This window comes from Phyllobates terribilis, unplaced genomic scaffold (assembly GCF_046119375.1).
Source record: "Phyllobates terribilis strain yellow unplaced genomic scaffold, ASM4611937v1 Scaffold_8__6_contigs__length_399053987, whole genome shotgun sequence".
NCBI lineage: Eukaryota > Metazoa > Chordata > Amphibia > Anura > Dendrobatidae > Phyllobates > Phyllobates terribilis.
Window position 1 is genome coordinate 249,032,155 of NW_027362768.1, and position 15,568 is coordinate 249,047,722.

Below are 15,568 nucleotides of genomic sequence, written 5' to 3' on the forward strand. Positions count from 1 at the left end.
GGTATACGCTTCCTGATTTTGGCTGTTTGCTCTTGTCCTCCTCCTTCTCCTCATCCTCCACAACCATATCACCAGGGTGACCGTGGTCCGTGATGCAACACCCACATAATTTTTTTTAAAGGGTGTTTATGATGCCCGTAAAAAAAAATTTTTATACTGTATGTTCAAGTATACCCCCCAGGGGTAAATGTTTGTCAGCCCATACACTTAGTGCATGGGCATTACAAGTATAGGAGGCCCGCTCCTTTCTAATGGGAACATTTTTTTATGAGGCCCTCCTCCACTTATCTTCCAAGGGGCATTGAAGTGCCTCCAAATTTTGGGCAGCCCTTGCATTCACTGCATAGGCCAACACTATGGGAGACTCTCTCCTTTCTAATGGGAATTTTTCGCTACTGTGGCCCTGTTCTATGTGTCTTTAAATTATTAGTGGGGTTTTTCCTAAAATTGGTCAGCCGTTGGACTCACTGCATACCCTATAACTGTATAGCAGACCCTCTCCTTTCTAATGGGAACATGTCGTACCTTATTACTGTGGCCCTGCTCCATGTGTCTTTAAATTCTTAGTGGTGTTTTTACTAAAATTGGTCAGCCGTTGGACTCACTGCATACCCTATAACTGTATAGCAGACTCTCTCCTTTCTAATGGGAACATGTCGTACTTGTTACTGTGGCCCTGCTCCATGGATCTTTAACTTCTTAGTGGGGTTTTTACTAAAATTGGTCAGCCGTTGGACTCACTGCATACCCTATAACTGTATAGCAGACCCTCTTCTTTCTAATGGGAACATGTCATACCTTGTTACTGTGTCCCTGCTCTATGCGTCTTTAAATTCTTAGTGGGGTTTTTCCCAAATTTTGGCAGCCCTTGCAGTCACAGCATGGGCATTACTACTATAAGAGAACCGCTCCTTTAGAATGGGAACATTTTTTTTACTGAGACCCTCCTCTATGTCTCTTTAAAGGGGTATTGGGTTGCGTCCAAATCTTTGGCAGCCCTTGCAGTCACTGGATACGCAATAACAGTATAGGAGACCCACTTGTTAATAATGGGAACAACAAAGCATAGCCGGCTGATGGCTCTCTAACAATAGATAGGGCCGACTGCTGGCCTTTTAAGAATAGTAAGGGCCGTCTGATGTCACTATAAAAATAGGCTTTATGACTTTCAGAGTCCCTCCATCATAAATAAAACAGGAAGTGTCTGATGATGGGTCACACACCACATTGGCAGATAAGGTTGTAAAATGTTAAAATTACATTTCCCGGTGAATGCATTCGTCGTAAAAAAAAACCAAAACAATAGGATCTTTCTTTAGTATAAAAAAAACAGCGTCACCAATTTAACAACAATGTAATCACATTGTTCAGCTCATGCACCTCCTCCTCCATCTCCGAAATGACCACATCAGTCACAAGCTGACAGCACTGCCTTGGCCAAGCGGCAACAGGCTGTGCTGAAGATAACATGCTTAATTGACAAACCGCCCAGCGCTGCAGAGTTGTTGAAAGCTGAAACACAGCAGCCTGATCTGTGGCTCTCACCGCTGAACATACAGCCAGGCATGGTAGTGTGTGACAATGGGCGGAACCTGGTGACGGAGAAATGACAGCCGGGGTAGATACGGTTTCCCTCTATGCCAGTCCTTTCACCGAGCTAAAGAATATGGCTGTGGTGAAATACAACTCCCACTGAGAAGCTGTTCAGATTGAAAAACATTGTGCCCACCAGATGATTTGATTCTGAGGGCTAACCTTTCTCCCCCGCTCAAGAGCCCCATAGCAGCTGCAAAGTTAGCGCTATCATGAACTCTCCTGAGGTAGAAGCCAAGGCACACCAGAGGATTCTCTGTTGGTACTGTCCAACCCTGCCAAGAAGCAGTCCTGGCTAAGAAAAGTGTGTGGGAAGGTTCCCGGACACTCTATGGCTGCTTTTTTACTGAGGAGGAATCACACACAAACACTGGGAGAACATATAAAGTCCTTGGAGATGTTGTCCTTGCTGGGATTTGAACCCAGGATCCCAGCGCTGCAAGTCTTCAGTACTAACCACTGATCCAATGTGCTGCCGTTCACCCTCTAATATCTAAAAGGCTGGAGAAACTTGCACCTATTGCCACTTTATCTTCACCTCCTTTGTGAGAAAATGTATTTGGGCAGCCACTCAGTCTACCAAATAAAATTCCTGAGAAGGAAATTGGGGATGGCTTCGCTACTGTTACTGGGGGCAGTGCTAATACCATGGCATCGTACCATAGTTTGCTGGAAATATTACAGGCTGGTAGGAGGCAAGCAAATTCTCACAGAAAAGTACCAGCAGTAATGTTCAGGGACCCGCGCTTGTAGAAGACGGAGACAACACAGGGAGAAATAGTGATGGCTAGGGACCGAGTATGGACACGAGGCATGAGGCATGTGGTTGTGAAAAGCTTCCGCTTCCACGAGCCTAAAAGGCCACATTTCAAGTGCAAAAAGCTGGCCAGAAATCTGGCAGTTTAGTGTTGCGGCCTGTGGGTGGGTGGCTGGCTGCATACTTGCACTTGCATTCCAAGTAACAGAAAACTAAGCAGATGGTGGCCTCTATCATCATCATGGCCTCACCTCGGCACTATGAACTCTCCTGAAGGAGAAGCCAGGGCCCGCCGGAGGAGTCTCCGGTTCTCTGGTGGGCCCGTCCAACCCTGCCGAAAAGCAGCCTGGCTAAGAAAAGTGTGGGGGAAGGTTCCCGGACACTCTATGGATGCTTTTTTTAATGTGGATCGGCCATGCTTATGCATGTTATTTCTCAAACCGCATTACAGATCAGGCCATAGTCCAATTCTGTATTCAAGAAATTAAATGTGCAAAGAAAGATGTGTGTGTGTCAAAGCACCACCGACAAGGGCGAGTTGATGTTGGACGGGCTGCCATTGCTTCTGCAACAAGCTGCATTACAGGACTTCCTGGGAGAAATGACACGCAGGGTAGATAGGGTTTCCTTCTATGCCAGTCCTTTCACCGAGCTAAATACAACTCTCAGCAAAAAAAGTTGTGGACTGGCTGCGTACCATCCCTGGCCACATTCACCTGTCCACGTGTTTGTGGTTAGGCAGTCCTTCCCAGTAAGTGCACTGGGGAGGGCACGGGTAATGTTGTGGGACCCATGCTTGTGGAAGGCGGAGGCGATACCGGGAAATATAGTGGCGTCTGGGGACTGAGTATGGACACCCGCCTGCCGCCGGCATGAGGTTATGAAAAGCTTCTGCCTCCACGAGCCTAAAAGGCCACATTTCAAGTGCAAGCAGCTGTAAAAAATTTGGTAGTATAGTATTGCAGTCTGTGAGTGGCTGCCTGCATACTTGCGCTTGCATTCAAAGGAATGGGGTAGGGACAATTGAACGCTGCAGTGGGACAAGGATGTGGACGGTGATTGTTGCAAGTCTGCAACGACAGGTGCATGGCGGGAGGTATCTTCGCATGCGCCAAGGATCACTTATGATGGGCACACTTTTAGGCAGTGACCTGGGAATCAGAGGTGGTTCCAGAGGTCTTCCCCATGCTGTTCCCATGACTTTTCAGCACTGTATGCATGTGTCTGATGATGTGTCACACACCACATGGCCAGATAAGGTTGTAAAATGTTAAAATTACATTTCCTGGTGAATGCATTTGTCTTGGCTGAAAGCAATGCAAAAATGCATAAAAACGCTACATGTGAACATAGCCCAAGGTGTGGAGGAGTATTTATGGTTTTGGTTATTTATTTTGCCTTCTATACAAGTCATTACCCTGGAAAGGATGATCCTTAACATATTTCCCAGGAAAATCCATTTTGGTTTCGTTTTTGTATGTTTTATTGTGAGTCCGTAAAAGCGGCGTAATACTCTGACAACGTTGTTGACAGCAGTGACCTGGGAGTCAGAAATGCTTCCAGGAGTCTTCCCCATGCTGTTCCCATGTCATTTGAGCACTGTTCCCATCGATTTGGGCAATTTTTAGGCCCTCTGCAGACCGCCGGGGGGAGCCGCCTGAAAAATGCTCGAGTTTCCCATAGACTTACATTGGGCTCGTTGCTCGGGTCAAGCACCTGAGCATTCCAATTTGCTCGACACGAGCAACGAGTACCCGAGCATTTTAGTGCTCGCTCATCACTAATCACCAACCATTCCCATTTAATTTAGGTGTATCCATATAAATGGCCCACCCTGTATATTATAAATAAAAATTGTGCTCATTCGGCAAAAAAATAAAAAAAGTTACAGTTCTCAGAATGTGACGATGCAAAATCAAATTCTTTTTTGTAAAATACTGTTTTTAGTGTGTAAAAATAGCAAATCATAACAAATACATATAAACCTGGTATCGCTGTAATCGTACCAACCCGACGGACAAATCAGTCTTATCACTTTTACTACAAGGTGAACGGCGCAAAAAAATAAAAACAATAAATTTATTGCTGATTTTTGTTCATTCTGTGTCTGAATAATCTGAATAAAAAGCGATCAAAAATTACTATGTGCCCCAGTATGGTACCAAAAAAAATCTGCAACTCGTCCCGCAAAAAATAAGACCTCAAACAGATCTGTTGACCAAAAGATAAAAAAGTTACAGCTCTCAGAATATGGCGACGAAAATAACTACTTTTGATTAAAAAAAAGCATTTTTACTGTGTGATAGCAACAAAACCTAAAAAAAAACAAAACATAAATCTGGTATCGCTGTAATCACATTGAAGAATAAATCTGCCTAATCACTTATACCGCACGGTGAACGACACAAAAATAAAAATAAGGACTATTCTTGTACCGTTGTCTATTTGTTTATTCTGCCTGAAAAAAATGGGAATAAGGCTCGGCTCATATTTATCCAGACACAGACAATTTTTAAAATTAACTTTTGTTCGTGGGAAAACCCCTTTAAGGACATAATTGGCTCCGTTCTTAAGGGGTTAAGGGCTTACAGCAAATTCAGCTCCACACATAGCAGCAGGTATTACTTCACCAAGTTGAATGCTAGCAAAGCTAAGTAGTCTTGAGAAGGGTGAAGGTTATTTATGGTTAGATAAATCTTGACCTCTGAGCCTGTTACTAAAGTTTAATCTACCTGGGAATCTCTCTGTAAAGATAAACTGTACCTGTTCTGAGAAAGTAGCTGCACATTAAAATGATAGTCTCTATTTAAATGGCAACATAGCTCCGATTCATCGTGACCAGTGTTGTTAATGCCGGTGTTGATGAGGAGGCATGCTGCAGTTAGAGGCACATGATTCATTAAGAGATGCACAACACTTTATGAATAAGGAGTGTCTGACTAGTGTACTGTGCCTCACCACAAATATTACTCCAGTCAGTGACTGAAGTAAGACATCTGGAACAAAAGACCCAACAGCTCATCATAAGTTAGCTGCCGCACCATGTACCAGCTCCACACCTTTGGAGTAGCTGGACAAAATTTGCATGAAATCGCTTTAAAGAGTAGCACAAACTTTGCGTGGAGTTCACAATAGTTAGAATGAACTTTAGTCCAAATAAGAGATATTAATGATGCTTAGACCATAAAATCATATGGTGCGTTTCAGAAGTTCAGTCGCACTGTAAAGTTCCCTCTACAAAAACATGATGATTTAAGAGGCGCAGTCACACTAGTACAGTAGTGGAACCGGCGATGCAGGAAAACTTCTAAAGTTAAAAAATGGCTTAACAGTGACAGTAATCCATGTCCATATCAATAGTCAAAGGATGTATGATCCACTGTGTTAGCCATAATAGAAGAGGATTTTACCTCATAACGCTTGTTCCCTTGCTTTCCTCCTAGAACGTAGGAGGTTTGAAAGACGTTCAGGTTAGATACTTGCTACTTCTGACAGGCGAGTATTCCTGGTAGGAGCAGTTTGATCTGTAGAAGAGTTGCGGAGCATTGTACCGGCTGGAGACAGACGATTCGAAAGGCTCTTCAGGTGATTAGCAGATGAGTGCTAGGCACAGACGGGACGGCGTGATGTAGCACGGTCACGTGGTTGGTGCCGGTATGAGACTCTAGGAGCACCAAAATTATCCAAAATGCATTTCGGAAATCCAAAGATTTCCTTCATCAGGGATGGTCCTTTGTTAGCAAGTGCTACTTTAAATACAGTTGATGATGTCATTCAGGTATCGATCATTGGACTGCGAATAATTCCTCTTCACTATTCTGCCCTCTTGGTCTCAAAGTATCTAGTTTGAATATCCAGCTGCTTTCTGCACAGGACATTTGTTTGATAAAATCTCCCTTGCGCCAGTGTTTATGAATAATTTGTTTGCCCATTACTTCTGTGCCCTTTGTTAAACCCCTATGTTTTTCTAAAAAACAAAAAAAAAAGTTTTGAAAGTGGATGGTCGTCCAATTCATCCATCTTAGCAGAGGTAGCATCCATTTTAACAAATCAAGGTTACCAAACTAGGTCAACACAACATAGAAGCCAGTCCATATAAATATAAAAAGAAACAATATTATTTTCAGCGTTTGTTCCTGAGCTGAAGGGCGAATAACATATATTAGTTTTAGTTATTCCCCTTAGACAAATTTGTGTTTTTTGTCTTATTTGCTGCCAGCTCATTATATACACAAACACCACTATTTATCCACCTATATCTTACTATTGAACCACTTTATAGCAGGCAGCTGTATTATTTTGACCATGGGGGATCTATGGACAGATAAGAAAGACCACATACACAACATTCACTCTAATACAGAGAATGTGAGCAATATTAGGGAATCATTAAAACTGCTAGAACAATTATTACTAAAGGAAATTCGAGACCTTTGGGAAGTCACCACATTATAAGGCTATTTAGCATACGACAGTATTCCAAAAAGTCTGTCTGTATACAAACCATTATCTGGGGACATATCGTATTTTTAGGACTATAAGACGCACCTAGGTTTTACAGGAGGAAAAGAGAAAAAAAAATGTAAGCAAAAAATGTGGTCATGATGTCCTGTTAAGGGGGAGTGGGTCTGCTGCTGACACTGTTATAGGGGTAATGTCCCCCAATTCTGTTAATATCCCCCATCCTGGTATATATTGCCCCCTCCTTCCTGTTATAGGTAGCCCTCATCCCCATCCTGGTACGTATGACATCCTTCATCCCTCATCCTGATATGTATGGCACCACTCACTCATCCTTCATCCTGGCAAGTATGCCACCCTTCATCCCTCATCCCTCTTGCTGGTAAGTATGGCACCCTTCATCCCTCTTGCTGGTACGTGTGGCACCCTTCATCCCCCTTGCTGGTACGTGTGGCACCCTTCATCCCTCTTGCTGGTACGTATGGCACCCCTCATCCCTCTTGCTGGTACGTATGGCACCCCTCATCCCTCTTGCTGGTAAATATGGCACCCCTCATCCCTCTTGCTGGTACGTATGGCACCCTTCATCCCTCTTGCTGGTACGTATGGCACCCCTCATCCCTCTTGCTGGTATGTATGGCACTCCTCATCCCTCTTGCTTTTATGTATGGCACCCCTCATCCCTCTTGCTGGTACGTATGGCACCCTTCATCCCTCTTGCTGGTACGTATGGCACCCCTCATCCCTCTTGCTGGTATGTATGGCACTCCTCATCCCTCTTGCTTTTATGCATGGCACCCCTCATCCCTCGTGCTGGTATGTATGGCACCCCTCATCCCTTGTGCTGGTATGTATGGCACCCCTCATCCCTCTTGCTGGTATGTATGGCACCCCCTGATTCCTCTGCTGCTGACAGGGATCTCACTGTGTGCGCACTGCCATGCGCCCTCACACTGTGAGATGCTGTGCCGGAATAGTCAATGCTCCCCACGCCGGGACTGTGTGCGTGGGGAGCAGCGACCATTCATTCTCCTTAATAGCACGCACACTGTACCTGTAGCACGGCTCCTGCTGCCGCTCTGCGGTCTGTGTGCCCGCTATTAAAAAACATGAATATTCACTACAATCCATGAGCGTGGGGAGTGGTGAATATTCATGGTCTTTAATAGCGGGCACAAAGACCGCCGGCCGTAGCAGGAGCCGTGCTGTGGGTACAGTGTGCGCACTATTAAGGTAAAAGAATGGTCACTGCTCCCCACGAACACAGTCTCGGCGTGGGGAGCAGTGACTATTTTGGCACATCATCTCACAGTGTGAGGGCGCATGGCAGTTAAGCCATTTGGGGCTCACACAGTGAGAGTGTCGGCAGCAGAGCAGGACGCAGCGCTGGAGGAGAGAGGAGGTGAGTATAACTGTTTTTTTGTGCACAGTGTGATAGGGATCAGGGGGTGCCAAGCATACCAGGATGAGGGGTGGCAAGCATACCAGGAAGAGGGATGAGGGGGGCCATGCATACCAGGATGAGGGCTGAAGTGGGCCATACATACCAGGATGAGGGATGCAGGGTGCCATACATACCAGGAGTAGCGCTGCAGGTACAGTGTGCACGCTATTAAGGAAAATGAATATTCACTGCTCCCAGCAGTGAATATTAATTTTCTTTAGCAGCGGGCACATTGTAGGAGGCAGTAGCTGGCTACTGCCTCCTGTGTCCCGCTCCACCGCAGCTGCCACTCCCCCCCCACGGCCACAGTATGTATATATCGGACTATAAGACGCACCCCCCACTTTCCTCCAAAATTTTGGAGGAAAAAAGTGCATCTTATAGTCCGAAAAATACGGTAAGTGACAAAACCACCCCGTCAGAATAGGACTATGTTCAAAACCTTCTCCAGACTGCTGTATCCTTTATTATTGATAAAGGAAAAAGAACAACTACTGGAAAGTAAAAATAAGATCTCCAAACTATACAGTGAAATTAAACCATATAATAGGCTTATTACAATGTACAACTATATGAAGGGACAGCACAGAGCTCTTTCTAATGATCTTTTTACATTTAGTGAGACTGTGCAGCAGAGCAGTGAGACACAATATATCATCTACTGCATTTCGTGTGGCATCTGCAATGTGAAATACATAGGATATAACAGCCGTAAATTTAAAAAAAAAGTATTTCAGAACATATACAAAATATTAATAATAAAAACAGAACATATTCTGGTGCGGTTAAAAACATTTTGGATGTGCATAATAGAGAAATGGATGTTTTTTATTTTTTTTAGCATTGAAAGGATCAATTCATCAGTATCTATGAGTGTTTTTTTTGTGTATGAGAGTGTGTGAGGCTTAGTGCCCACGATGCAGGAATGAAGCAGAAATGTTCCTGAGCATTTCTGCATCTCCTTGGCAGAAAAATGTATGTGGCGTTTACATGCGTATTTGATGTGTTTTTGCATGCGTATTTGCCATGCGTTTTTCCTTTGCATTGTATAGGCAAATCTGCAAGCAGAAACGCACAAGAATTGGTCATGTCCGTATTTTTTCTGCGAGTAAAATCTGCGTAGAAAAAATCCTGACCATGTGCACAGAACTTGCAGAATGTCATAGGAAGTCATGGGATAATGTATGCAATGCGTTTCTGGAGCGTTTACACGCTGCAAATACGCACCAAAAAAAGCACCAAAACACATCGTGGGCTCACAGCCAAAGGAGGGGGGGGGTGAGGAACTGACATAAAAGCTCCTTCTAAAGAGAAGCCTTTTGGGTTATTAGATTCGACATTAAAATGCATGAATTATAGAACTATACAATGTTTATTTATTGATTCTTTTATTGTTTGATCTATATCTATTATGATACTGTAACATAATTTATATGCTTTATTTATATCTGTATTGATTTCCTACGTTACTCACACTTACTGTTCCGTATAATTGATGGTGCAACCTTTAAAGTGCACCTGTCAGCAGGACTGTGCTCAGTAAACTACATACACTGTCAGGTGGGCGCCGTTACACTGAGTAAAATGATACCTTTGTTGATGAAATCTGTCCTGTGGTTCTTGTGTAATCTTTATTTTCATTTCTGCCATAATGAGATGCTTGTGCTCAGGGGTGGCCTTTGGGGAGGGGCTGTAACTGGTGCTCTCATCATATATTCCCATCTCTGGCCTCTGACAGGTCACTGTGCGTTCAGTGACCTGCCTACTATTTTAAATATTGCCTTTGTAATTTCTGTGGCAAACATAAAATTTACATACAACAAAATGGCCCCCGCTGCACACGCATGCACAGTAGCATCTCTCGGTTGCTGATGCTACTGCGCACACGGGCGCCATTTTGCTAGAGGTAAAAGAAATTTGCCAGCAGCAATAAGGCCCCCGCCACCGGCACTTGCGCAGTAGCATTTCTCGGTTGCCGAGAGATGCTACTGCGCATGCGTGGAGCCATATGCGACAAATTTCATCAACAAAGGTGTCATATTAACCACTTCGCACCAGAGCCTGTTTTTGCCTTCGTGACCGGGCCAATTTTTTCAATTCTGACCACTGTCACTTTATGAAGCAATTACTCTGGAACGCTTCAACGGATCCCCCTGATTCTGAGATTGTTTTTTCGTGACATATTGTACTTCATGATAGTGGTAAAATTTCTTTGATATCACATGCGTTTATTTGTGAAAAAATCGGAAATTTGGCGAAAATTTTGCAATTTTCAAACTTTGAATTTTCATGCCCTTAAATCAGAGAGATATGTCACACAAAATACTTAATAAATAACATTTCCCACATGTCTACTTTACATCAGCACAATTTTGGAACCCAAATTTTTTTTAGTTAGGGAGCTATAAGGGTTAAAAGTTGACCAGCGATTTCTCATTTTTCCAACAAAATTTACAAAAACATTTTTTTAGGGACCACATCATATTTGAAGTCACTTTGAGGGGTCTTTATGACAGAAAATACCCAAAAGTGACACCGTTCTAAAAACTGCACCCCTCAAGGTGCTCAAAACCACATTGAAGAACTTTATTAACCCTTCAGGTGCTTCACAGGAATTTTTGGAATGTGGAAGAAAAAAATTAACATTTAACTTTTTTCACAAAAATGTTACTTTAGACCCAATTTTTTTTATTTTCACAGGGGTAACAGGAAAAAATGGACCCCAAAATTTTTTGTGCAATTTCTCTTGAGCGTGCTGATACCCCATATGTGAGGGAAAACTACTGTTTGGGCGCACGGCAGGGCTCGGAAAGGAAGGAGCGCCATTAGACTTTTTGAATGTAAAATTTGTCTGAATAATTAGCAGACACCATGTTGCGTTTGGAGAGCTCCTGATGTGACTAAACAGTGGAAACCCCCCACAAATGACACCATTTTAGAAACTAGACCCCATAGGGAACATATCTAGATGTGTGGTGAGCACCTTGAACCCCAAGGTGCTTCACAGAAGTTTATAATATTGAGCTGTAAAAATAAAATTTTCACATTTTTCCCACAAAAACGTTTTTCATCCCTTAATTTTCCATTATCATAATGGTAATAGGATAAATTGCACCATGAAATTTTCTGTGCAATTTCTCCTGAACACGCCGATACCCCATATGTGGGGGAAAACCACTGTTTGGGCGCACGGCAGGGTTTGGAAGGGAAGGAGCGCCATTTGACTTTTTGAATGTAAAATTTGTCTGAATAATTAGCAGACGCCATGTTGCGTTTGGAGAGTCCCTGATGTTCCTAAACAGTGGAAACCCCCCACAAGTGACACCATTTTGGAAACTAGACCCCTTAGGGAACTTATCTAGATGTGTGGTGAGCACCTTGAACCCCAACGTGCTTCACAGAAGTTTATAATAATCAGCTGTAAAAATAAAATTTTCACATTTTTCCCGCAAAAACGTTTTTCATCCCTTAATTTTGCATTATCATAAGGGTAATAGGATAAATTGCACCATGAAGTTTGTTGTGCAATTTCTCCTGAACACGCCGATACTCCATATGTGGAGGCAAACCACTGTTTGGGTGCACGGCAGGGCTCGGAAGGGAAGGAGCGCCATTTGACTTTTTGAATGCAAAATTTGTTTGAATAATTAGCGGACGCCATGTTGCATTTGGGGAGCCCCTGATGTGCCTAAACAGTGGAAACCCCCCACAAGTGACACCATTTTGGAAACTAGACCCCTTAGGGAACTTATCTAGATGTGTGGTGAGCATCTTGAACCCCAAGGTGCTTCACAGAAGTTTATAATAATCAGCTGTAAAAATAAAATTTTCACATTTTTCCCGCAAAAATGTTTTTCATCCCTTAATTTTGCATTATTATAAGGGTAATAGGATAAATTGCACCATGAAATTTGTTGTGCAATTTCTCCTGAACACGCCGATACCCCATATGTGGAGGCAAACCACTGTTTGGGCGCACGGCAGGGCTCGGAAGGGAAGGAGCGCCATTTGACTTTTTGAATGTAAAATTTGTTTGAATAATTAGCGGACGCCATGTTGCATTTGGGGAGCCCCTGATGTGCCTAAACAGTGGAAACCCCATACAAGTGACACCATTTTGGAAACTAGACCCCTTAGGGAACTTATCTAGATATGTGGTGAGCACCTTGCACCCCCAGCTGCTTCACAGAAGTTTATAATATTGAGCCATAAAAATAAAATTTTCACATTTTTCCCACAAAAAATGTTTTCCTTTCCCTAATTTTGTACTATCATAAGGGTAACAGGATAAATTGCACCATGAAATTTGTTGTACAATTTCTCCTGAACACGCCGATACCCCATATGTGGGGGAAAACCACTGCTTTGGTGTACGGCAGGGTTCGGAAGAGAAAGGAGCGCTATGTTGGCTGGGATAGGCAGCAGACACCGTGTCACATTTGAAGAGTCGCTGACATGCAGAAACAGCAGAAACCCCCACAAGTGACCCCATTTTGTAAACTACACCTCTCAAGGAATTCATCTAGGGAAGTAGTGAGTATTTTTTAATTTTTAAATTTATACCATTGGGCAGTGAAAAAAGCATAATTATATTTTTACCACAAAAAAATGTTTTACCCTCAGATTTTACATTTTCACACAGGACAATATGTAAAAATGGTGCCGAAATGTGTCACACAATTTCTTCTAAAAGTGCCAATACCCCATATGTGGCTGTATCGTACCGCTCAGCCATATGGCGAGATCTGGGGGGGACGGAGTGCTATTTGACAATTGGAGAACAAATTATTGTAGAATAGGCATTTGGATTTGGGAGCACAAAATTTTTTGAATTTCTTTTGGGGGGCAAGGGCCATTTCGCTTTTCCAGAGCCTTTCTGCTACCAGTAACTTGGAAGTCCCTTATATTTTTAACAGATGACGGACCTGAGTGGGGACTAGCTTTTTTTGAGGACTGAGTTGAAGCTTTTATTGGGAACATTTTACGTAACATTTATCCGGCGCTCTAGGCTGAGCACTTACATCGGGGTTTCCATCTAAATTTCCAAGTGATGTAATTCAGATGAAACCCCTGCGGGATCCATTCACTGTAATGAGGCAGCAGAGTTACTCTGGACTCCGTCTGGCCTCTGTTTAGCGGTGTCCTTTTTTTTCAGAAGTGCACAAAACTGTGGCCAACCGCACTTTTATGCACGCCTAAAACAAATGACACCGTGGGATCACAGGCCAGACGGCATCCACAGTGGCCTATATCTGCCTCATTACAGGGAATCTTCCGTCATGGGTTGCGGCTGAATCACATATTTCAGAGATTTACATGGAAACTCTGGCGTAAGTGCTCAGCGCAGAGCGCAGGATAAATGTGTGCCGAGCCATACTGCGATCTTTGGGAGACATAATAAACAAATCAGTAGCAGGTGAAGAATTGGTTTTATTTATTTTTTTACGCCGTTCCTAGTGTGATATAACTGATTAGATTACTTTATTCTTCGGGTCGGTGCGATTACAGAGATACCAGATTTATATCGGGTTTTTATGACTGACAGCTGTCACACACTAAGAGACGCTTTTTTTTTGCAAAATCTAGTTTTTGCATCGCCATATTTTGAGAGCTATAATTTTTCCAGATTTCGGCCGACTGAGTCATGTGATGGCTTGTTTTTTGCGGGACGAGTTGACATTTTTATTGGTACCATTTGTGGGTATGTGACATTTTTTGATCGCTTTCTATTCCGTTTTTTTGGGAGGTAAAATTAACAAAAACCAACAATTCAGGAATTGTTTTTTGAGGGTTTTTTTATGCCGTTCTGCGTGTGGTAAAAGTGATCAGGCAGCGTTATTCTTCGGGTCAGTACATTTACAGCGATACTACACTTACTGTATATTTTTTTATGTTTTGGCGCTTTTACACAATAAAACAATTTTATAGAAAAAATATTTTTTTTGCATTGCTTTATTCTGAGAGGTATAACTTTTTTATTTTTTGGCTGATGGAGCTGTATAGTGGCTTGATTTTTTCGGAACAAGATGACGTTTTCAGCGGTACCATTTCTATTTCCATTTTGCTTTTTGATCGCATTTTTTTTCCACTTTTTGTTTGGCGATATGAGGAAAAAGCATAGTTTTTTGCTCCGTTTTTTATTTATTTTTATTACGGTGTACACATAAGGAGTTAATTAGTGTGACAGTTTTATAGCTCGGGTTGTTTCGGACGCGGCAATACCAATATGTATACTTTTTTTTATTTTTGCATAACTATATGGATTTATCGGTTTAATATTTTATTTATTTATTTTGTATTTTTTTTTTAACAGTTTCAAAACATTTTTTTTTACTTTTTTTTACATTTTTACTTAGTCCCTGTATGGGACATTAATTTTTATTTTTCTGATCCCTGATCTCATGTAATGTAATAGACATATATTACATTATATGAGATCTTCACTGACTGTTTCACAGTCTCCTGTCTGGCATCAGCTACAGGCTGAAGCCAGACAGGAAGGACACCATATATGGCAGAGCTGGAGGCGGTCATGTGACCTCCAGCTGCCATAGCAACGCCAGGTCCTGAAAGCAATCAAGGGGTCGTCAGAGAGGTAAGTGGACGACCCCCTCTCCTCCTGCTGTCTCCTATATGCCGCGATCACTATAGATCGCAGCATATAGAAGACAGCAAAGGGTTAACATCACTGGGACCTTATCTAATCAGGTCCCGATGATGTTCCCTGTCAGAGCTAACGCTCTGCACCGCTCTCACAGCGCTTGCAGGACCCAGGGGGTCCTGAGCACTGCGAGACCACCCACCGTTTTTAAACGTCCGCGCTGCACAGAGCCCAGGCAGCGCGGACGTTTATCTACAGTGGGCGGTCGGGAAGCGGTTAATCAGTGTAATGGCGTCCATCTGACAGTGTATGTGGTTTACTAAGCACAATTCTGCTGACAGGTGCGCTTTAAATTGGATATCCCACAGTACCTAGCCATACTCTAGGACTAGGGGTGGCAATGCCAGAGACGTGTCAGGTGGCAGCATGTTTTTTTCCACCACCATAGTGGTGTCTGTTTTTAACATGATCCAATAAAGCTTGAAGATTTTACTTGAGGATTCGACAGTCCATTTTTGCTATTTTCTTGCATGGAGCTATTAGTGCCTTCCCCATGGGGTTTTGGCCTTCTTCTAGATCAACATGTTAGGCTATAGGTTGAACTCAATGGACTTAGGTCTTCCTTCAACTTAAAACTATGAAACCATGACTATAAAATACAGATGTGTGAAACAAAGGTAAAGGTGGTGCTTGCTTTGAACAAGATGTCCTG

At 42.9% G+C, this 15,568-nt stretch overlaps 1 protein-coding gene across 4 annotated transcripts in view; it reads right to left on the reverse strand.

The window, feature by feature from the left end:
* Positions 1–15,568, reverse strand: part of SERHL2 (serine hydrolase like 2) — a 182,954-nt gene that overhangs the window by 152,772 nt on the left and 14,614 nt on the right. The gene's annotated exons all lie outside the window — the stretch shown is intronic.